This window comes from Prinia subflava, chromosome 8 (assembly GCF_021018805.1).
Source record: "Prinia subflava isolate CZ2003 ecotype Zambia chromosome 8, Cam_Psub_1.2, whole genome shotgun sequence".
Classification (NCBI taxonomy): domain Eukaryota; kingdom Metazoa; phylum Chordata; class Aves; order Passeriformes; family Cisticolidae; genus Prinia; species Prinia subflava.
The window spans coordinates 36987328-37010567 of NC_086254.1; the positions used below are offsets into that span (position 1 = coordinate 36987328).

Consider the following 23240-nt stretch of genomic DNA (forward strand, 5'->3'; position numbering starts at 1 on the left):
GATTGATTACAATGACCTAAGACCTTCAGAACATTAAATTAGTGGAAATATGTCCAGTTAAAAGAAACCTAGATTCCCCTTGGCTACAGTTAATTGCCTAAGTCTCATGTTACCAAGATAAGAGGTGGACCAGTCAACACAAATGGACAGCATATGTGCAAGCATGGACATTCAAGAAGAGGACATGATGAGGAGGACACTGGGATCATATAAAACACCCTAACACCTCAAAACCAAGGGGATGCAGTTCTGAGTAACAGGACAGTAGATGACAATCTTGTTCCACAAAAATACAAAGGACCAAAAATCCAAGAAATTTTAAATTATCTCCCTATTACATACCAAGTGGGACAGATTTTGGGCATGGTTTGGGAATTTCTTTTAATATTACAATGTATATAAACCTGAGGGAACAGTGGTTTAGCAAGCATACTTATGAAAGGGACACCTCCAGCACATTCCCAGTATGGAATAAAGGAATGTTTTCTTAACAGTTTGTACTGTTACAGATTTCCTTTTCATTTAAAATATCCAGCTGTTTTGTAACTGTTTTGGCAACAGTTACTGTTTCCAAATGGAAATTGTTGTTCTGCATCAAATATCAGAAGCCCTTGTTCTAGGGAAGTGCATAGTCGTTGAACAGAGCCCACAGGTCAGGATGGTGGCTCCCTTCTGTGCTGGTGCGACCCCACAAGACATGCAGGTTCTTCATCAGGTGTCTTCTAAGGAATACTTCCTTTGATGGATCAAAGGTGTTTTGAATGATCTCCTTAGAATAAATGCAGGGAAGTCTGATTAGAATAAATGCAGGAAGGTTGATCATGTTGCACATGTACTTTGGAAGGTGATTTGTTATGTTGATCTGTGAGTCTTCTGGAAGTGACTGTAGGCTGCTGTTTTTATTGTGGCTGCAATATCAATAGAGCTGATGCTTGGGTAGGAGTGGCCCAGAGATGGATGCAGAAATAATAAGTGTGTTTCACAGCACAATACATTGTTTAATATTATCACTTCACTGACTGAAAAAGACAGATTTGGTTGTTGTGTGTGAGGGACCTGTGGTGAAGGATGTTTTGTGTGAGGTGGCAGATACATTTGGGCTGGAAATCTGAATGTCAGCTTGCTTCTGAGAGGTCCTTAAGGCAGGTTGAGATGCCAGCTACCTGTGGAGTATAGGCAGGCAGGCCTGTAGCAATGGGGCTGTTAGTAGGGTCATGTGGAAATGAGAGCAATTCATGGATCAAGCCTAGTGGCATTTGGAGGAAATGGGTTCTTGAACTATGAGGTTTAAAAGTCTATCAGATAATTGGCTTTTGGGATTGATTTGGCTGAAGGAGAAGAAGAGACTCAGCTCAAGACGATGGGAAGATCCTTTTTAGTCATGGTGAGCAAAAGGCTCATTATCGCCGTGCAGGCCTATCCAGAAAACAGACTGGGGACACAGATCTGGGTGCAACAGAGCAGCAGGCAGAAGACTGCCCCTTAGTTTATTTTGCCAATATATACCTGTGGCAAGGTGACCATGGATTGGAGAATGGTATTCCCACCTCTCCTACCACATTGGTCAAGGAGGCTGTCATTCAACCTCCCCTTCTCTTGGAGAAGGAATTCATAACATTGCCAATATTTACAAAACATGGTCCTGTGTTTACAATTCACGAGCATGAGAAACTGCACATTTCTCCTTTAATATGAACGCTCAGCAAACCAGGAAAATTCGTGCGCAACAGCTCATCACTCCCAAGATCCCCTAAATTGCTACTAGAAAGTTCTCAGTTCTCTCTGTTACTATTGGTTACTTTTTGCTGCAAGAATTGTAATATTTCTAACTGATCCTTCCCATTGGATTCTTCCCCAGACCCTGCCTTTAACCCTCCTTGTACCTAAAGGGTATAAATAACCCTGCTCTGCTCTGGACCCTGCTTTTTTCTGGTTCATTCCCAGTACTCTGTGAGCCATCCTGTTTGTTATTTTTGCCTTATTAAAGTTCTGTTTCCAAAATACTGGATCAGAGTCGTCTCCCAAAAAGTTGCCAAAAACCTCTTCCTGAGGAAGGCACCAGTCAGACTATCCGGGGAAGCACTTGGCAGCTTTGATTGGCCATTCTTCAGTGAAGTTATCATGAATGCTGCATCCAGCATAAGTAAAGCCCACCAAAGGTTCATGCCACCCCCATGGCTCCAGCACTCTATTGGTCAGATTAAAGCACTGGACCTTGCTTACCACTCCCTCTCAGCTCATAAAAACCACGTAAGCTGGCTCCCATTAGGGTATGAGTTGCTAGGATGGCAACATGTACTGGGAGATGAGTCATCAGAAAGTCCTCTCTATAACCATAGATTTCCAATCCCTGTGTCTTTTTCCCATTCAATATCTAATCAAAGTGAACGAGATCAAAACCAAGGAAAGGATTGGCCTGCTGCAAAACCACATCAAACACTACAGCTCACAGTTCAGCTAAGAGCAACAGGTGATCTGCCTGTACCTTCTTCTCTACAGAAGTGGGAACCTGAGGTGACTTCACTCGCAGTACCTGGACACCTGCTGTTCGCTTTGGCTTGTCCTGTAGCTCGCTGAAACGTCCATGAAGGTAATGGAGAAAGGGGCCTCAGAGGAGTGTGCTTCCTCACTTTAGTCTGACATTTTATAAATCTATGTAAAGCAAAAATCTGGGATGCAAAGGAGACAGAGTGCTGAGGACTGTCCTTGACTTTAACTGCCTCCAAATCTTTCTAAAATATTTTTAAAACTAAAGGATGAAACACCTCTTCTGTGGGTTGTTCAAGCCTGGAGAAGAGAGAAAGTTACAGGGAGACTTTAGAGCCTAAAGGGGCTCCAAAAGAGCTGGAGAGGACTTGGACAAGGAGGTGGAGTGATAGCAGAAGGCAATGGCTTCAAACTCACAGAGGGAAGGGTTAGATTGGATATTAGTAAGAAATTCTCCCCTTGTGAGGGTGTGTGGGGCCCTGTCAGGGGTCTCTCAGAAAAGCTATGGCTGCCCCATCCCTGGAAATGTTCAAGGCCAGGTGTCGAATACTGAATATTAGAATTTATAGCTTAAACATCGTCATGAAGGACTTCGCTTATTATGGCAAAACTGTATAAAATCTGCAGAGGGAGACCATCAAAACCCTGATTCTTTCTTTCTTATTCCTTTCTTTCTTTCTTTCTTTCTTTCTTTCTTTCTTTCTTTTCTTTCTTTCTTTCTTTCTTTCTTTCTTTCTTTCTTTCTTTCTTTCTTTCTTTCTTTCTTTCTTTCTTTCTTTCTTTCTTTCTTTCTTTCTTTCTTTCTTTTCTTTCTTTCTTCTTTCTTTCTTTCTTTCCTTTCTTTCTTTCTTTTCTTTCTTTCTTTCTTTCTTTTCTTCTTTCTTTCTTTCTTCTTTCTTTCTTTCTTTCTTTCTTTCTTTTCTTTCTTTCTTTCTTTTTCTTTCTTTCTTTCTTTCTTCTTTCTTTCTCTTTCTCTCTCTCTTTCTCTCTTTCTCTCTCTCTTCTCTCTCTTCTCTCTCTCTCTTCTCTCACTCTTTCTTCTTCTCTCTTTCTCTCCTCTCTTTTCTCTCTCTCATCTCTCTCTCTCTCTCTCTCTCTCTTCTCTCTTTCTTCTTTCTCTCTCTCTTCTCTCTCTCTCTTTCTCTCTCTCTCTTTCTCTCCTCTTCTCTCTTTTCTCTCTTCTCTCTTTCTTCTTTCTCTCTCTTCTCTCTTTCTCTCTCTCTTTCTCTCTCTCTTCTCTCTTCTCTTCTCTTCTCTCTGTCTCTGTCTCTCTGTCTCTCTTGTCTCTTTCTCTTTCTCTCTCTCTATCTCTTCCTTCCTTCCTTCCTTCCTTCCTTCCTTCCTTCCTTCCTTCCTTCCTTCCTTCCTTCCTTCCTTCCTTCCTTCCTTCCTTCCTTCCTTCCTTCCTTCTTCCTTTCCTTCCTTCCTTCCTTCCTTCCTTCCTTCCTTCCTTCCTTCCTTCCTTCCTTCCTTCCTTCCTTCCTTCCTTCCTTCCTTCCTTCCTATCCTTCCTTCCTTCCTTCCTTCCTTCCTTCCTCCTTCCTCTCTTCCTTCCTTCCTCTCCTTCCTTCCTTCCTTCCTTCCTTCCTTCCTTCCTCCTTCCTTCCTTCCTTCCTTCCTTCCTCTTCCTTCCTTCCTTCCTTCCTTCCTTCCTTCCTTCCTTCCTTCCTTCCTTCCTTCCTTCCTTCCTTCCTTCCTCTCCTCCCTCCCTTCCTTCCTTCTTCCTCCCTCCCTTCCTCCCTCCCTCCTCTCCACCTTCCCACCTTTTCTTCCTTTTTACTATTAAATAAAATATATCAAGTTTTTTGGCACCAACATCTAACCTCATTCAGTTTTAATGACATTTTTTGGTATATTTCAAACCTCTCTGGATGCAATCCATTTTATTCACAGAGTCTTAGTTTCCTTTGGTCTTCTCTGTTAAACTGGTTTGTAACACCATGTCAAACAGGGCTTAGGAGCAACCTGGTGTTTAAGGTCATGGTCCAATCAAAACAAGTCTGGAATTCTATGATAAGGAAGATTTTCTTCAGCTGTGAAGCAAAAACACTGCCTGCAGAAACCACATGGGGGATGCCCATGAAACTCAAATTTCAATGGTTAATATGTACATGTGTTTAAATGGTGTCTTGGTTTGGAAAGACAGGTATCTGTCAGGGAAAGTTGGAGCTAGCCTTGGAATGGAGAATGTAAACCCTCCTCCCTCCAAATTATTATAATTTTGAAATTAGGGGGCTTTCAGGCTAAAATATGGGAATATGAATAACAGTTCTTTACTAGGAATATTAAAAAATACAAATGCAGTAGTACAAAAAACAAACAAGCAAACAAACAAAAATCTCTAGAAAACCCTGACAGAGTCAGAGATACAACTTGACACCCTGTTGTCAGGGTATTGGAAGCAGTCCAAATAAATCCTCCTGGAGTAACAGATGTTGTTCTGTGGAGTAGAGATGATCCTGTAGAAAAAAAGTCCAGTGATGGCGAGATGGGTCCAGTCTTCCTCCGGGAATCCAGTGGAAAACAGGCTGTTTGTGTTCCTATGTCTCAGTTTTTATCTTGTGGAAACGGTTGGCTCCTCTCCCACTTGGTGGAGCATCTCACATTGGGATGATGTAATGTGTCATGTCATTGGTGAGCCTTAATGGCCCAATAACAGAAGATTACCCCCTCCCCACTTGGAGAGTGGACAGTAGTGAAAGAGTTAAGAAACACTGCCCACCTGATTTTAACAGCTGGCCTATTATCAGAAGGCATCCACATCCATATCCCCTAGAGTTACAAGAGATAAAGAAAAACATCTCCCTAACTGCTTTTAAGAGATGAAATAGAATACAAATTTTTTTCATTACATAACCCAAGACACATGGGAAGACCCAGGTACTTCCCCTGCAAGGGATTTTTTCATGTCTGTTGCGACACTGTGGATCATGCCTGTGGATCATGGTGGAAGGCCCTAGAAATAAGTCTAGAGGCACATCAGGGGTCTTGGATGTTTTAGGATCCCTTTTAAGACGTGACAGCTGCCTCTCACATCAGCATAGTTGAACCAGATACGCCCCATGAGAAGGAATGAAAACCTTCATGTCTATATGGAATGTCCCAGTATCTCCCCCAGCAGGAGTGGGAGTGGGGACTTTTACAACTGAGCCAGTTATGTAAGGGATGACATTGGCATGATACCAAGCACTATCCTATCTCTGCAGAATCTGCTTCTTATCAGCATCTTCCCTTATCTGGCTCAAAACGAGCTTCTTGATAAACTAATGTTGATTTGCCTTGGTCAACCTCTGGCATTCATGTAGCCCCTGCCCCTGGGCTATGCCCTTGCACTTTGGCAGCAAAGCACCCTCTGCTTTTGCAGAAGTCCAATTGTTTAAGCCATCAACTATTAGCATTTCAGTCTCACACTAAGGTCTGTAGTATTCGGAGACACTACTAAGAGTAGGATTTCAGGACATGCGCCCATCTTAGCCTCTGTTCTCTGTTGTTACGATTTTTGGATAGCAGGAAATAACAACATGACTCTCTATACGATGGTAAAATTAGAGCCAGCTTTATTCTTCTAAATTCTACTCTTATAGAGTAGTTCGGTACAAAGAACATGATTGCTTATTCAGAGTCTACACCCTTTGTCAACAACCTTGCCAGTAAACACATTGGAAAAACACCACCTGCGGATGGTTTCTCACTTCCCAAGGTTTGTTTAGATTCCTCCTTAAGATTTTCCTAGGCTAGAATGAGAAAGTTGCTCGACTGCCTTTCACACAGACACTGGCAGAGCCTGAAGCCTAAATTCAGACCAATTGTCTGCACCCATAGTTCTCAGTTTTCCCCAGGAATTTTTAAACACTAGAGCAAAACATAAGAAGATTACAGAGAAGCCTGTCCCAGAGTAGGGACTTCCATCTGAAGTTGGGTGCAGTGAGCAGGAGCAGGCTGAAGAGGAGGCTGAAGAGCAGGGATATGTTCCTTGGGGCTTCCTCTTGTTCTACAGAAGTAGATCTGAGAACTTTTGCAGCTCTTCACATCTATTAAATTACTGAATCCTGATGTGCAGTAGCCTACAGAATAAGAAAATGCAGCCATCACTGGGAGTGAAAAAAATTACAGGGCTACACCTCTGGACACAGAGTAGAAGGATTTGCAATGATGTGTAGGAGGCAGGGAAGTGACATACACACAAGATCATGCAGCAACAGTTCACTTTATTGAGACCTCTTTTCCTTATATAGCTAAGAAGGCATGTGCAGTCAATCCTCATTGGCTGAGTCAGTTGCCACCTGCCCAACGCGAGCCAATAGTAGCCTGATCCCCCAACAGCTTGGGCCTGCTCTCCAACGGGCCTTACTGGTCAAGCTACATAATTAAAGTAATTATATAATCAATCACATTTCAGTTATAAAGTTGGAATTATTTGTAACTGTGAGGCCTACAGGCCAGCCAATAGGCCACCACAGAAAGAATAAGCATTTTCATGGGTACCAAGGAGACACAAGCCTATTTCTCTGCCAGATCCCCAGCTGCTCTGCAGATGTTATGATTTTTCATTTTTGCCCTTAGATTTCCATGCCAGCTGCTGCCAGCTGAAACTCTTAATGCATTTCCTTGGGGGGCTTGTTCAGCCATAGAGACAGTTCCTATAAGCCTTGTGACCTTCAGCATTTGACTTTGTGTTCTGTCAATCATAAGTGGCCTGGAGATAGAAAGGCATTTTTCTATGTGGCAAGGCTTTCAGAAACAGTCTGTGCACTCATGTCCCAGGGTCTAGATGTCCTCCAAGTACAGCAGAGGGTACTTGTGTTGTTTCCAGACCTTCCTTCCAGTTTTCTTGTTTTTTTTTATCCTTCTCCAGACTTGAGATTTCCAAAGGCTGGAGATATTGTGTATACACCCAGATAATGTGTCAATATCACTTGTATTCATTTCTTCTGGTACTGTAGTGCAGGTCCCTTTGGTATCTGCTGCTCTGTTTGAATTAGTCTACTATAAGGGTGTTGCCCTGCTGTTTCTGTAATTTGTCAAATTACACATTAAAAGCCACTATGTAAATAACAAAAAGAGAGGAGGCATCACCCCAGAACAAGGTAAACTGAGTGCAGCAAGCAGCATCTTAGAGACCTACCATGCAGACAAACCCCCAGGCTCTGTTTCAGGTTCATATTCCAATGCCAAGGTCTAACAGCTTTTAATGACTTGTAGACCTTTTAATTAATTTCAGTTCCTGACACTACCAAGGTAGAAAAGAAGAAAATGTAACAGCCAATACAGTGTGACCTTTAGGCTGTTAGTTGCTTTATAACTGCAGAGAGCTGCAAACGAGCTGTCTCCACAGAAAAATGCAGACTTCTCTCCTGTGGTCTTGCATGGCTGGGTGCCATGACATGGCAGCTCCCTCCTCATCCTCAAGGTTTCCATTGAAATGCACCTTGCCCTTAGCACCTACCATGGCACTGCAGGGGATTAGCAGAACTCCCACAGCAGGAATGGGGCTCACTGCATCCTACAGATGAGGAGAGGCAGTGAGGGCAGAGGGTGGAGTTTGGGGTATGTCTAACACCTGGGAGGAGGAGTGGAATGCAGCAGCTGAGGCAGTAGCATCCTGCTACCATGTACACGTGGCTCACCATGCTCTGAAGTCTTTCAGATAAAGATCAAGAAGGATGAGGAAAAACGGCAGTTCTGCTCCCTCAGGATCAACTGAAGATAGCATTTCAGCTAGAGTAGAAAAGAGGTAAGGTCTCATCCTTCATGGCACGACTGCTTATGTAGTAAATGCCTGCAATACCAAAAGCTGAAGAGTTTCTCTTGAGCTCTCAGGAAAGTGTGGGATCCTTGGCAGTCCCATGAGGCTACACACTTGGTTGTCAGTGGTACTGTTGGGGTAAGGCCTTGCTGCTGTTTCTCTCCTTCTGCCAGGGTTGTGAGAAAATGTAGGCCTGCTGCAAGGGAACAAGCAGTATGTCACAGAGAGGTCAGGGTCTCTGTTCAAAAAAGGCAGTGACTAAGTTGGGAATCCAGTATTACCCTTTTAATTGTACTGTGGTGGCCTGGGGCCAGATAACGGCCACTAAAAACCAATGCTTTCTGTGTGGCATTGATAAATAACAGAGAGAATAGAAGTTTTCAGTTCCCTTGAAGTTGCTGAGTAGAGCTTAGAGACTAACAGGAAAAAAGATAAAAGATATAAAAGGTATTCACACAGGATGATAAGCATGACTGGAATCAGTGAATAAAACAGATAAAAAAGGACTACAGTGGGGTTTTTTGTTTTTGGCAAGTTATATAACAAAGAAGCAACAGTACATGCCCAAAGAAAAATGTTCAAGGAAAGGTTACCTTTAATATTGATGCATTCAGGGAATACAACACCAGACACCCCCTTTAGATGACTCTCCAGGACCATTAAAAGACTTCCAGTAGGAGGTGGATGCATGCAAATGAGTTCTAGGAAAGTCACGTTTACGTATTAGCTAGAAACCACACTGTAATTAATATGTATGATTATGATAGATAAATACCTTGTTGTAAAATCTCACCTCACACATAGATCAGGGAGATATCCTCTGTGTGTCCTGCACAGATGAAGAATGCCTGATTTCTAATGCTTCAAATTGTGTTAGAAAGTTTTTATTTTTCTGGTTGATATTGGTATCAGCATGGCCACAAGGCAAAGGAGCAGGAAAAGAACACATTAAGGTGTGCTTGTCACTGTCCCAACAGCTTCAACAGCTATCAACACAAAGCTCCAAGCATCTTTTGCCTCTAAGGGCATTCCTCTCCTGTGAAGCTGACCGAAGTCTTCTCAAGGCAGACCCCTGCACATATTATAAGAAACCAGAACCAGCCTCTTGTCTTCCCCTACAGCAGCAATACTACTGCCTTCATCCAACATCCAGTGGAACCACCCTGATCCCTTCAGGAGCCAGATCTGTGTTCTGGCCATGCTTAGGATGTATCAGCCCTACTTCCTTGGAGTGGTTTGGTAGGTGACAAGAGGCCAGGATCAACTCAGCTCCCACATCTGCCAGTATTTACCCCCTTTGGTTTTGACCTGAGTTGGTGTTGGCCCTTGCAGTTTCTCTTCTCAGCAGTGCTCTGATTCCTTGGGATTGACATCTCCCTGCTAAGTGATGGGAATGCTATCCCAGCACTGCTCATGATTTCAGGTTTTTGGTGGGTCACAAAGTGAAATTTTGGACACGGAGAAGAGTGCAGTGTCTACATTGGCCCTGATTCTCTGGGCTGCAGGAGATACCTTTCTACTGAGGATACTGCAAAGGCAGAGCCCTTTCCTTAGGGGCACCTTGCTTGGGTTGCTTGGTGTTGAGATCATGGTGAGCAGCATTGCTTGCTCCCTGCACAGACTTGCCCTGGGAAACTGGGACCCCATACAGTGCACCTGCACATGCCTGGGGCCTCATGCAAAGAATGAGCTGCCTCTGTAAAGATGTTCCAGCAGAAGGAGGCATCTTCTGGATGCCTCTCCCAAACTCCCAGGATATGACCTGCTACCTTTGCACTTCTTCTGCACACGAAATCTCCCAGTCTCTCATTCGTGTTCTTCACACTGTTGTCAGGGGCTTTGGGATCAGGACAATGGAACTAGTTTTGGTTTGTGTCTGATGAAGCTGTTCTCTCCTTCCTGCAGAATCAACTGCTATTCTGCAGAGTTCACAATCATTATGACTGTGGTGAGGATTGAGCACATTGGAGCTTCGGAAAGCAAACAAGTGGAGCCAACACCACAGAGCCTATGTTGTCCCTAATTCCTCCCACCCATGTTTCATTCTCTATGTGACCCAGAAAATGTGCTTCACGACAGCTCAGGGCACAGCCTCTGCCTGGCTCCCCAGTAATGGTGCAGAGGCCCTTTGAGTCTGTCACCAGTAAATATAGATTCTTTGCATTTTCCAGTGCTGTTCTAGTTTGGGTTTCTAGATGCTTGTTCTTTGATCCAAACTTCCTTGCAAAGCAAAGTGTTGACCTGCCCTCAGATGAAATTACTCACACTTCAGCTTGCACTGCTTTTTCACTGGCTATGCTTTTCTAATTGCTGAGCACATTTCACAGTCCTTTGTCCTCTCTGAGCCAAAATTACATCCAGGTGTGCAAGAGTTCTGGTGAGGTGCTGAATGTATGAGGCTGTTGAGAGCTCTTCATTGCTGGTGTCAGTGACCCATCCCAGCTGTCTGGGACATGTTCTGGGAGTCAGATCTGAGTGCAGCAGGTCAGACACCATTGTGAGCAGGGATGTCCACTGGAGCATATTTCTCTGGGAGCTGTAGAAAATGGTTTCTATGGAGAAATGGAACTAGTGCTGACACATAGCAACTGAGGGAGGCACAGGGTACTACTGTGGGATTTTCTAGTACAGAGGGAACACCTCCACAAACCAGCTGTGTTCTCTTCTGATCCTGGGATGAAGGCTGCCCATGAAGCTCTGTTCTTCATTTTTGCCTTGGCCCACAGAAGCCAAGTCCTAAGTCACTGAGCACTGCGCGAATTCCCTGAGGAGTAGAAAAACTTTTTCCCTCTGACCTTAGGTCACCTGAGAACTTTTTGGCAGAGAACAGAAATGTTCTTCCTGGCAATGATTTAGTGTCCTTGAAGCTGCAGAACCCCAGGACTGCTACAGTGGGAGCTGCATGGTGCCTGCATCGGCTCAGCCAGGGCAGAGAGGCTGTGGAGCTCCACTGCCCCAGGTTCTTTTCATGCATGGGGAGGAGGGCTCACTGATAGCATTGTGCACTTGATAGGCGCACCACTCTAGATGGGGAAGCTGGTGTTTGACTCACGGCCAGGGTGATGATGCTTTGCTCCTTTTTCACAGGTCAGTTTGCAGATCCCAGAAGTGCTGCAGGCAGAGAGCAGTTTCTTGTACAGCACATGCTGCCAGCCAGCCCTGTCTGGCCTGAAGTAACTGGTGGCAGTGGCAACAGCAGAACACAGCAATAATGTCATTGAACAATTAGAAAAGGAAATTAATATTGGGCTATTTCAGTTCCCTCAGGGTAGGTAAGCATCCAAGGGGTGTCCTGGGAGGCTGGGCAGAGGGTGGGTGAGAAGACATTTTGTGGTGTCCGCTGCCACTGGTCTTTGTGACATATCATTGCAGACTGTACATGGGATGCTGTTCCAGAGGTACACAAAGGTAGTGCTGGCCCTGTGCCTGCTGCTGATCCTGTCGCAATGTTTCTGAGCCTTCACAGATGGCATTGGTCCTGTCCCTTGGGTTCCCTCCCTCCTCCACACTCCTGCTGTACTGTCCCTACCCACAGCTCTGCATGGTTCAGTGCCCACTACAACGCAGCCATAGGGCCTCTGCTGACAGGTGCAGACCACGAGCTCTCTTTGGATATGGTTCAGTGGTGGCTGGTAAGTGAAGAAATGGGCAGGAGCTTGTGGTCTTCCCAGGCTCCCTGAAACTGCAGTGGGGCAGGGCCAAGAACAGATATGGTGGGGATAAAGGGACACAGAGATCCCAGCTCAGCCCTTCCTCCACATCATACCCTGCCCCTTAGGCTGTTTTGCACCCTTTTCCTAATATCCCATCTGTTTTTTCTGTCCTTTCCCAGGTCTCTGCTAGGAGAAATGGGGCTCTGTATCCCTTTGGGTTACTGGTGAAGGTGCTAATGATGCATGTTACTGTGCTTGCTCTTCTAGACCCTGCAGGGTCTCCCAAGTGGTGTCCAGCTCCAGGCCAGAATTCAGCAGCTCTTCAATGTCCTCGGGGCCCCGACAGCTGATGTGTGGGACCCATCTTGCTGCAGGACTTGTGCAGTAGTGGGGAACTCGGGGCATCTGAAAGGGTCCTGCCACTGGCTGCTAATTGATGCTCATGACGGGGTGCTGAGGTGTGTGACCTAAAGGGACTTGGTCTCTTCTTGTCTTCCCAGAACCCTGGCATGCCCCAGTTCCTGGCCATGCTGTTGAAATCTGCCAACACAAACCCTGTGATGGATGTGGCTGTCTGATCCTGCTCTCAGGATCCCTCCATCCTGAGACACATAAGCCTTGTGTCACCAATGTCCACTCTTTGCTGCTGGCTAGGGAGACTTGCTGTCCCTGCCTGCTGGGATAAAGAGCCTGCGACCAGCAGGCCATGCACCTTTGTTTTAGGACATACCAAAAGGACATCCTGCTATCCTTTAGGATGAAAAGAGCAAAGATCACTGTCTTTGAGCTGGATCTTGGCATGAGAACAACCCATCACTTCATGTACCTAGAGAGCACAGTGAACCTTAGGCCCTTGCCCACCTTGTCCCTTTCAAACCTCTGAACCTGCAGTGGGTTACCCATGCCTTCTCCACTGGAGAACTCACAACAGTGTGTCAGCTTTGGGAGATGGTGTCTCTTGTGCTGAAAACCCTGCAAATGGCTGTCATGATCCGATGGACGGTTGTGATGGTTCGTTTTGATTTCAAAGTGCAAAAAGAGGCAATGAGAACTTAGTTCAAGTAAAATCAATGTATCTTTATTGATACACACAATGTGCGACAGAGGAGAAGGGAAAGAAAGAGAGAGAGAGAGAAAAGAGGGAAGGGGGGGTTATAGCTACCGACAGCAGACGCGAGTCCTTGTGGAGCCAATAGACCACCTTCGCAGTCCTCGTGGTGCACCAATAGATCCATCTTCTCCTTTGGGGAGGCCTCAGAGGCTCTCTTTTCATGGTGCTTATTATAGTGCTTTTCGAGGCGAGAGGCAACTGGCCAGACAGGGGGGAAGATCTTGTGAATGTTGCAGAATGAAGGAGCAGGGCAGGCTGGACTTGGTCAGCACAGTCAGTTCTGAGCAAACACAGCCTCCGCAAACATGGCCCAGATACAGTGACAGTCCCCCATTGTTTCTGCACAGGTCTCTGAGGGGGGCATCTTGGTCCAGTGAGTGCACCTGCAGGGAGAAACCTGGATCCCACCTCAGTCAGGCCAGAATTCCTGTGTTGTGGTTTAGGGTTCTTGCACTCTCATCCTCTGACAATTGTGAGACAGATGAGGGATCTTCAGACCGACTCTTACAATGGCGCAGTGTGGTCTGGTGGTTCTGCTGCCTCACTGGAGACCTGGCACTAGTCCTGATGGTACAAAGGGTACTGGGTATCCCTCTGCCCTGCACTTTGAGGTAGTTGTGCATTGACCTGTCCCCACATGTTGGTATTCAAGAAATCTCTGACTAAGGCCATAGGAAAAATCTCTCTGGTTAGATGAGAGAAATCTCACCCTCAAAGCTTCATCGGAGTTCTTTATGTTAATAAGACTAGAAAGTTCTCTGTCCCATGATTGGTTCATTTTTACTGTACTGTTATGAATATTCATTATCGTATTCCCTCATTGGACCCTATCCCTCAGACTCTGCCTAAACCTTACCCTATGTAAGTTACTGTAACCCCTGGCCCCCGCCCTTTCAGTGCATCCCCATACCAAGTTCAGATGGTTGTTGTTTTACTCATTAAACCAGTTCCGTTTCACATTGCATCGAAGTGTGCCCGTCCTTCTTTGCATCAGCCACTGCAGATTCTCTTTTGGCTCTTAAAGTCTTGTAGATAATTCTAAGTATGGTCATGCCCCTTCCAAAGCAGGCCACATCTCCCTTCTGGAGACTGGAAATAACCCCTCAGACCCTGCCTCTTCCTGTAAAATCATAACACCCCCTACCTGGGTTCTGGAAGGCCCACCTCCAAGATGGCAGTGCCCATGACACTAACACTAAACCCTAACTCAAAGCCTCAAAACATGCATAAGCTCCAGTTAAATAAAGAACATTCTGCTGCGTCACATAGTTCCTTCTCCTCCAGCTCATCATGCCTTGAAAATCTATACCTTTCAAAGCCCTGAGAAGACCTATGGGGTAAGGTTAGGAGGGCTGCAGTGAAAGAGGAGGAGTGGGACATGGTATTAAAAATGTCAGCATTCCCAGTATGTTATAGAAGTGGGGGAGCCTCCTAGTGAGAACCACTCGCCTATGGAGAGGTAAAGGAATTGTGCAAGGCCGTGTGGGAGTATGGAAGGCAATCATCACACTTTCAAAACCTGGTGTCAGCAATGTTTGCAGGTCATGTCCTAATACCTCACAACACGAAGTATATAATGACAATGCTTCTATCCCCCACTGAATACACCTTGTGGGAGATAAGATGGAAAAGGCTGCTCAATCAAATGTTGTGTGACCATCAAGATCAGGCTTGGAGGGAATTAACCAGCAAACACATAGCCAGGGAGGGAGCTCATAGTGACCCTGATGCTGCAGTTTTAACACAACCAATATTAAGTGAAATTAAAGAAGCTGCAAGAAAAGCCATTGTCCAAGTCCCAGATGGTTCTAGACAGGATTTTGATTTTGGGGACATTTGCCAAGGTCCAAATGAACTATATATAAAATTTCTGGACTTTGCCTTGGACAGGAAAATTCTACTTGGAAGGGCAAAAGAGGACTTGCTTAAAAGATTAGCTGTGGCAAATACTAATGAACTATGCAAAAGGGTATTATGTACACTACTCATTGACCCAAAGCCAACAATACCCCAAACGACTGAAGCGTGCGATTGGCTGGTTACCCCTGAACATGGTGCAAACATCCAAGCCCAAGCCCTTGCCCAAGCTTTAGCAACATTTCAAAACAGTTCTCAAGATTCACAAAATCGACCTTGTTTTAATTGTGGGGATCAAGGGCATTGACAAAGGGACTGTAATCAGCCCAAGAAAAGGCCACCCGCTAGACCCTGCAGATGTAAACATCAGTTAACTAGCAAACCCTCTCTCATGCAAGGAAAGGTTTCTTGTTTCCAGGGAAACAGGAGAGTAAGTGCAGGGCATCGACATGTGATGGCAAAAGTCTCCCTGTCAGCCGTGCCCGGAACTATCGTCAGCCATGAAGCCCCATCCTGTGAGACCTCCTCACCAGCCTCTCTGCAAATGCACCACGAGGTACCAGAGTGGGGCTGGCCTCTGTCAACTCAGTAATGATAATGGATCTAATGATGCATGACATTTTAACCAGATTCTTGGGACCCATAGGAATTTCTAGTTTTGGGTATAACTTTAACACGGTCTGAGGGATTTTTTGTTTTACCTTCTGTTCTTGCCATTACCTCTTCCCAGGAATTGACTGTGTTAGCTATGTGCCCTGACCCTCCTTCTTTTATTCCTAGAGGTTTAATTATTGCACAAGTTCTTCTATTGCCAGAGATTAACCCAGACCCATCCTTCCTCATGATGTGGACAAAGCTCACTGGACAACACTGACCAAAACTAACATGTACTTTATAACTACATGGTAAGCAGGTAATTTTAACCAGACTTATTGATACAGGATTGGATAATAAACAAGCAACGTTGGCCACCTGAGTGGGCTTTAACCTTAAGTATGGACTCTATCTTGGGGATTGGTGATAGTACTAATCCTTAGTGATTTGGGATAGTACTAATAACCTTAGAAGCATATACTCTCTTTTTTTAAAGGCCCAGAAGTATGAGTAACTACCACCAGACCATTTCTTGTTAAGGCCTCCATAATCCAATGTGGTGTGGCAGGGACATTCTCTTTCAATGGGAAGTCAGATTGGAGATGGATTTTCAGTATGGGCCATTGAAGTGTGCGGACCACAGAAGTTAACATAGAAAACTGATCACCCAATCTGGATTAATCAATGGCCCCTTACTGACATTAACTTATCCATGCTGAAAAAATTAGTTGATGAACAACTGGAGAAAGGACATTTAGTTCCAACAAACAGTCCTTGGAATACTCCTATTTTTGTCATAAAAAAGACAACAGGCAAGTAGAGGTTAATCCAAGACCTTCAAAGGATTAATGATTTGACTGAGGATATGGGAGCATTACAACCAGGTCTCCCCTCACCTGCTGTGTACTTTGAAACTGGAAAATTAATATTGCTGATTTGAAAGATTGTTTTTTAAATATCCCCTTTCATCCTCAGGATGCTCCACATTTTGCTTTTTCTATTCTTTCTGTTACTCAACCATCACCTTTGCAGCACTTCCATTGGACAGTTCTTCCCCATGGGATGAAAAATTCTTCCACAATAGACCAGATGTACGTAGCAGAGATTCTCTGATTCACCAAGAACATCCACAGGTAATCATCCTCCACTACGTGGATGACATTTTAATCTCTGCTGCTGCTGACAGTTCCTTAAATGAAGTCTTTCAATTCACCATTACTGACAAGACTGCTGGATTTGTTGTGGCAGAGGACAAAATTTAGAAATCTCTGTGGGAACTGACAGTGGTCAAATAAGAGATTTTCAGGCTTCAGGCACTAGCTTGAGCCTGTGGGAAAGTCAAGTACACAGCTTTCTCACTCTGGTCTGGGAAGTCATAAGAAGGAATCCAAACAATCCTTTAAAGGTGAAAAACCGTTAGCAGGTGGTGTTTTTCTAACTTATTTACTGGCAAAGATGTTTACAAAAAGGTGTAGGCTCTAAATGACCAACCATATTCATTGTACTGAAGTGCTGTATAAAAAGAGTGTGTTTCTAATAAACTTGCTCTATATGCTCTCCAGCAAAGGCTTGGAGACTCGTATCGTTATTTTGCTGTCCCGAATTGTAACGATAATTCCCACCTTGGAAATATCTAGGGTTACAAATTTCTGAGCAAGCAATTAAACCTCAGATGATTCAGATTAAAACAACCCAAAGTCCCAACATGACTTGTAGCAACTTGTAGGTACTATCAGTTGGGTTAGATCATTATTGGGGATTAACAATGAGGACTTAGCACCCCTTTTTGAAATGCTGAAAGGTGAAACTAATTTAAATTCTAGCAAGATCATTACAGGAGGTGTAAACGCTGCTCTACAAAAGGTTGTGCAAGCTATTAAAAAGAGAGCCTTATCGTTATAATGCTATTTTACCTTTTCTCCTTGTGAGTCTAGGAAATAACCCTAAACTATACACTTTGATTTTTCAATGGGACATTAATGTGCCCAATCCACTGAAAATTTTGGAGTGGGTCTTTCTTTCATATCAGCCAAAAAAACCCATCATATCACCTGAAATAGTGGTGCAGTTAATCATTAAAGCCCGGTCTTGGTTGTTTTCCCGTTTGGGAAAAGATTTTGCAATTATTTATTTGCCAATTACGTTTGCTTATCTTGAATGGCTCATACAAGGATCAGAACACTTACAGTTTGCTTTACTTGTTTTTCAGACCAAATTTCAATTAATTTTCCCAAGCATAAGCTACTTCATACTTCATTAAATTTGATCTCAGAACACCTTCGAAGTAGGACACTATTGGAGGCAATGACATTTTTTACTGATAGCTCTGGAAAAACTCAAAAAATCAGCAATTACCTGGTTTAATCCCAGAACTCTCAAATGGGAATCCAATGTTGAAATAGTATCAGGATCCCTATAAATCACTGAATTGGCTTAAGTTCTAAGAGTTTTCTCCAAATTTACCTTATCTTTTAATTTAATAACTTATTCATTTTATGTTACCAGAGTTATTGAAAGGGCAGAAGCTTCCTTAATTAAACAAATTCCAAATAAGCCAATTTGTATTTTAAATAAGAGATTAACTTTTCTTCTCTCTTCTAGAAGTGAACCACATTTTGTTTCCCCTATCCGCTTGCAACCAGCTTTCCTGGATTTATAACAGAGGGAAATGCTAGAGCCAATAATTTAACAATGCCTGTGTAAACTACCTTACCTAAACTTATAGAACAAGCAAAATTATGTAATGATTTATTATCACCAAAATTCTCTGGCTTTGACAAGAACATTTAAAATCACTAAAGAACAGGCTTGGTTAATTGTTCAATCATGTGCAGACTGCTAAAGACACTCCCTGCGCTCATTCAGGTGAGGGGTCAATCCAAGAGGAATAAAAGAGTCTTTGACTTTGGCAGTCTGATGTGACCCATTATGCTTCTTTTGGTAAGTACAAATATATCCATGCTTCTGTTGATACCTTTTCAGGAACTCTGTATGCCTCAGCCCATACTGAGGAGAAAGCTCAGGATGCCATTAAACATTACGCTCAAGCTTTTGCATCCCTAGGAATCCCCCAGGAGATTAAAACTGATAATGGGCTGGCATATATCTCCCAGAAGCTACGTAATTTTTTTCCAGCTATGGGGTATTACACATACTACCAGGATAACCCATTCCCCCACAGGACAATTGATTATTGAGAGGTCTCATAAGTCCCTAAAAGACCTCTTAGAAAAACAAAAAGCGGGAAAAGAAGCCTTAGCAGTTTCAGAAAGGTTATCAAAAGCTCTGTGTATTTCTGATTTTCTAAACAGTTCAATGATTTTCTAAACAGTCAAATCCACATCTGTATCTACACTTTTCTAATACATCTCAAGCCAAATTAAAGGAAAAACCACCAGTACTAATTAACGACCCGGAGACCAAACAGATCTCAGGGCCTTTTCCTGTCATTACCTGGGGCAGGGGATTTGCTTGTATCTCCACAGGAAGTGGACTTAAGTGGGTGCTAGCAAAAAAGACCAAGCCCTACCTGCAGATGAAAGAATCACCTGCCAGGCCAGCAGCCCCAGACCAGAAGAAGGAGACAAAAAAGAAGACACAGACCAGGACCAAGAAAACCTGGATGGATAAAAATAACCTAATGTGACCTCTCTCAGCTCCCATAATTTCATGTTCTTGTTTGTAAGCTTTCTCAATACACTCTCTCAAGTTGACACCTGGATAGTCCCACAATCAATGCAAAATGTATGGGTTTTTTGCTAACATTACAAAACAGGAGATTATGTCTTTCAATTGCCAGCCCAAGTAATCCCTTCTCCACTTTTCTAGTGGAGTTACTTATGGATGTGTGGCCAATACCAGTGGATACCATCCATACTCTGCAAACTCGGGGCCAAGGTACTAAAATCTGGAAACTCAACCCCGTAGATGCCTGGGATCACTGGACAAGGAAATTACCACATACATCAACTGAGCCCCAGGAACTGGAACTGTTTGGGTCTGTAAAAATGAACTGCTGTATTAAATTTTACCATCTAAGGGTATTCAAAGATATTTCCCCAATAATAGATTATACCAAAATCAAACCCTGTGGTGCAATTATACTTCTACTCCTATCTGGTCCAGTTTGTACCCAATCCAATTACCACCTGGCATCTTCTTTATTTGTGGAGATAGGGCTTGCCCACAATACCATTGCGGATTAGAGGTGGCCCATGTAGCTTGAGGCATTTGACTATGTTAGCACCTAATCTAAACTTGGCACATATATTGGTGTGTACTAAACGAGCACTCACCAATTCGAGGCAGATTGTAATGATATAATTACCGACTGGAGTAAGTCAACAGAAATTGTTATGTCTATGTTACTGATACGGTGTGCTGCGGCTAAAGCCTTAAAACAATTAGATGGGATCGGCTGCTGACTTGGCAAACCAACCAATGCAATAGCAGTCACCCTCAGTGAGTTACTTACCGATACAATGGCCATTAGACACACTACCCTACAGAACAGAGTGGCTATTGACATTCTTCTTCTAGCCCATGGCCACAGTTGTGAAGACTTTGAGGGTTTATGTTGTATGTACTTGTCTGATCATAGTAATTTGATACATCAAAGCATAAGCCTTATGAGAGAGCATGTCAATAAGCTACAACAAGAACAAGGAGCTGATTGGTTAAATAGGTTGTTCCAAGCATGGAACATTTCAAGTTACGTAATATCTGTTACCAGAACAATGTTACTAGTTTGTTATCCTTATAGTTCTTATTTTTGTGCCTTGTTTAATGTCTGGTTTTTAAAAGTTTTCAAAGTTTTCAAAGACTTCATACAAGCTATGCTTGTAGAAAATAAGAAAAGAGATGTTGGGATTCAAGAAATCTCTGAGCTAAGGCCATAGGAAAAATCCCCCTGGTTAGAGTGAGAGAAATCTCACCCTTAAGGCTTCATGGGAGTTCTTTATGTTAATAAGCCTAGAAAGTTCTCTGTTCTCTGTCCCATGATTGGTTCATTTTTACTGTACTGTTATGAATATTCATTATTGTATTCCCTCACTGGACCCTATCCCTCAGACTCTGCCTAAACCTTACCCTATGTAAGTTACTGTAACCCCTGGCCCGCACCCTTTTGGTGCATCCCCATACTAAGGTCAGATTGCTGTTTGTTGTTTTACCCATTAAATCAGTTCTGTTTTGCACTGCATCAAAGTGTGCCCATCCTTCTTCACATCAGCCACTGCAGATTCTCATCTGACTCCCCAGAGATAACAGCCATTGTCAGGTTCTGCAATACCTACAGGGCTCAGGCAACCTTCTGTACCATTCTCCTGATTAGGATGGCAGCTGTCCCCACAGTGAAGCCATGGGCTTGATGCATCCCCTCCTACAGCCAGGCCAGGGGATGCTGCTGGGCCAGCCCAAGGGGCAGGGATGCCACTGGGCTGCATGCTAGCAGACAGTGGATACCCTCTGCAAAGAAATGGGCCCCCTCAGCAGCGGGTGTACTACATGATGACTGCTCGCCTCTGCTTTTGCAGCACATGTGAGATTTAAACAGTTCATCAAATCTGACAGGAATAAGGTAATGGCTCTGTGGGCTCTAGCTCCTTAGGACAGGCAGAACTCTGCTGGGCAGAGAAACAATAGCCGTGCCGTGTTGAGCTGGCTGTCGGGTTGCAGCATGGAGAGCACCTGATCACTCCACTCCCCACTCAGGTGTTGATCCCAGGCCCAGCTTTCCTCAAGTACATCCATGACAAATGGACACATCATGGGTGGTACCCTTCCAATGGCTTCACAGCCCTGCTCTTTGCCTGGCACACCTGTCAGCACATGAGCACAGCCAGTGGTACCAGACGCTGCCACTGTACCTCCCCTGCACTGCTTGTCCACATGCTTGCTGGACTCCCCAGCGTCCACACAGCCTTGGCTCTTGCTGACACATACACAGATCTCCATGTTTGGCTTCAGAGCACACACTGAAGGGAACTGGCACCACTACTGGAAAAAACCCCTCTGTTCTGGAGTCTTATGCAGGATCAGAGTCCATGACACTGAGGTTGAATTCAGTCTCATTGATAGACAGGCACATGAAGGCAGGATTATATTGTACAAGTGATGCATTTCCAAGAAACTAGAGCCAGGCTGTTTGGCCAGGAATGGGCCAAAGGGCACTGCCAGCAGCTGTCCTGGCTCTTTAGCTTGCTGCTCCACCCCATCACCTGGGCTCACAGACCCTGCGATTCACAGGGTTTCGTTACTGCTTGTACCGGTCCTACTGGCTGGGTACTGTGGGTGCCATTCTCCCATGGCAGCAGCGATGTTGCATTTAGCTGGCCATAGGGTGGGCACAGTTCTGCCCATGCTGGTTGGGAGGGACAAAGGAGAGATGTTGGGGATAGAAGTGAGCATGGAACCTGTGAGCTGCTATATGTGGCCCTGCAGGGCTGTGAAGCCAGTGGTGGACAGTATCTGCTCAAATGTGGCTGTCTGCATGACAGAGCTGGTATTTCCACCCACAGATGGCTTTGGGGGGAGGTTTGTAGTTATTCTCAGGAAAGGAAGATGTCCCCCTCCCCCTGCCCAGTTGTCTTGGGTTATGTAACAAAAAAATAAAAGTGTATTCTATTTCATCTGTAGAAAGCAATTGGGGGATGGCTTCTTTTTTATCTCTTGTAACTCCAGGGGGGAGGAGGGTGGATGCCTTCTGTTAATGGGCCAGCTGTTAGAACCAGGGGGAGCAATGTTCCTTATCTCTTCCATGACCCACCCTCCCTCAAGGGAATTATCTGCTGTTAATGAGCCATTAAGGCTCACCACATGACTGATAAAATAAATCATTCCATTGGGAGATGCTCCACCCAGTGGGAGGAACCAAGCATCCCTACCTGGATAAAACCTGAGGTTCGGAAGAGCAGGGCATCCTCTTTTTCTACTGGATTCTCAGAGGAAGACTGGACTCATCTCACAACCACTACAGGATCATCTCTACTCCAACTTTTGTTTGTTTGCTTGGTGGTTTTTTGGTTTTTTTTTGGTATTATTGCAGTTGCATTTTTAATATTCCTAGTAAAGAACTGTTACTCCTATTCCCATATTTTTGCCTGAAAGCTCCTAATTGCAAAATTGTAATAATTTGGCGGGAGGGGGTTTTACATTCTCCATTCCAAGGGAAACTCCAGTTTTCCCTGACAGATACCTGTCTTACCAAACTAAGACACCAGTCTCCTACTAAGACTTTTATTCTTACAGTCTTTAACTCAGGGAATATTTTTTTAAACTGCATCAAGGAGGAGTAAGAAGGGAAAATCAAACATGGTGGCAGAAGACAACACAGTCGAGTAAATTTGAAATGACGTTGAATAAACTTTGAAACATGTGAACCACCATTTCCTTTGCTTTTTGACCCCTTACAACTTTGAAAAGGGCACCCCTGCAGAACATGACTCCCCTGCAGAACAAAACTGGAGACCCTGGGGAGTGAGCTCCCCAAAGGAGGTTTTTCTCCTCCAGAGCAGGGTTAGAAGGATGTCTTATCACTTTCAATCACTAACATCCTTGATTTAGACTCAGCTTTATCATGGTTCTTGTTCACTTGGGCTTTCAGTCTATCTAAATCACCAGAACTCTTGAACTCCTATCCTTCTTACTGATAGCAGAAGCCCGTATTACTTATTAGCTTCATTAATTTTCTGCCTCTCCAGAAAGAATCTCCATGTCTGTGTTTTCGATTTCTTCTTTCCACTATTTCTAGTTTTCCATGATGAGTACAAGTATTGCACCTTCACCTTCCCTT

At 44.2% G+C, this 23240-nt stretch overlaps 1 pseudogene; it reads left to right on the forward strand.

The window, feature by feature from the left end:
• The first annotated feature begins 11617 nt into the window (after positions 1-11617).
• On the forward strand, positions 11618-22426 carry LOC134554274 (CMP-N-acetylneuraminate-beta-galactosamide-alpha-2,3-sialyltransferase 2-like; annotated as a pseudogene).
• The last annotated feature ends 814 nt before the right edge of the window (positions 22427-23240 follow it).